Source organism: Carlito syrichta, unplaced genomic scaffold (genome assembly GCF_000164805.1).
Source record: "Carlito syrichta isolate Samal-C Ts95f unplaced genomic scaffold, Tarsius_syrichta-2.0.1 Scaffold304294, whole genome shotgun sequence".
NCBI classification, from domain to species: domain Eukaryota; kingdom Metazoa; phylum Chordata; class Mammalia; order Primates; family Tarsiidae; genus Carlito; species Carlito syrichta.
Window position 1 is genome coordinate 450,764 of NW_007248390.1, and position 1,653 is coordinate 452,416.

Sequence of the window (1,653 nt, forward strand, 5' to 3'; positions counted from 1 at the left end):
GTTTTGTGAAATACATGTTTAATTATCTTGCCTATTTTTCTTTTGGTTGATTTTCCTTATTGATGTGTAGGAGTACATTATATATTCAGATATAAGCCCTTTGTGGTTAGTTCAATTCAAATAATCTCTTTTTCCACTTTGTGATTTCCTTTTTGTTCTCTTAATAGTGTCTTCTGACAAAAAATATCTGCTGATTTAGCCCAATATATAATTTTTTTTGGCTTCTCCTTTTTTTTGGTCCTGTTTATTTTTATTTTAAGGATGTGTGGTACAACTCAAGATTAGGTAGATAAGTGGCCTTCATACAGGTAACGTTTGGACCTCCCTTTGTTCCCCTCTTCATCCTTTGCAGGATACCTTCATTGATGTTATGTGCCCCTCCCCCCAGGCAGTGCCCTGCTACTGTCAGATACTTTCTTACAGTATTATGATAAATGTTCAGATTCTGCTTATAAGAGAGAACATGTGGTACTCAGTGCTTTGTTTCTGTGCGAGATCACTGAATATGACAGACTCTAAACTCATCCAAGTTGCTGTGAAGTCTGTAATTTTGTCCTTCCTTATGGCTGTATAATATTCCTTTCCTATAGCAATGCCTTGGAGATTTTTCTCCAATATTATCTTCAAAGAGATTTATTTTTTGTATTTTTCAGTAAAAAAATAAATAAATAAATAAATAAAATAAACAACAACATGGAACTTGTTTTTTAATATGACAAAAGTAAATATCATATCAATCAGTTTTCCTGTGGAATTATTGTAATTCCCTATTATTCCAAAGTGTCTTTTTCCTAACTCAGGTGTTAGCTAATTGTAAGTCCATGAGCTCTCTGTTCTATTTCTCTCTATTCATCTACTACTGTGCTTATGCCATTTAGTATTAATTAGTGTAGCCTTATAATAATTATTGATATTTTGAATAGCTTGTTTCCTTTAATATTCTTCTTTAAGAGTATCTCCATAATTTTTGCTCCTTTGCACTTCCATATATATTTTGGAACTGTATATAACATGCATTTCATTTATTAAAACAGACACAGAAAAAAATTCTTGGGATTTTTATTGGGATTTAAGTTTTTTGAAACTTTTATATTCACTTTATTTCCTTTAAAAAAGAGGGTTTGTTCTGTAGTTGCTGGTTAAAGTGCACTAAATATCAAATATACTAATTATGTTCTTCAAAACTTTTGTCTTTCAATAATTTGACTTTAGTTGCTCTATTAATAACTGCATGAAATGATATCTAATTCTAGGTCTATAATTTTGTGCTTCTTACTTTTGAGGCTGTATTATTTGCTATAAATTTGCAATTGTTGATATTTTCTTCTAGTGTGTTTGGGTATTCCTAATTATGTGTCAGTCTATTTACAAAAGTATTTAGAAAAATAACTTGAGACTTATTAGGAATATGTCATTTTCTTCTAGAGAAAACATTTACTTGCTTCTGTCAGGTACATGGTATACCAGCTCCCTGGAATAATTTGAATACAGATTCCTGAATTGACATAATTGGAAACTGCAGACAGCAGTTGCTGCTCAGAAAAAGTAAAGCAAAACGGATACATAAACAATTGGATAACTTGCTATCATAACAAAAATAAAATTTTAGCATGCTAATTTGTTAATTTAAAAGGTAAATTTACTTTATCAAAT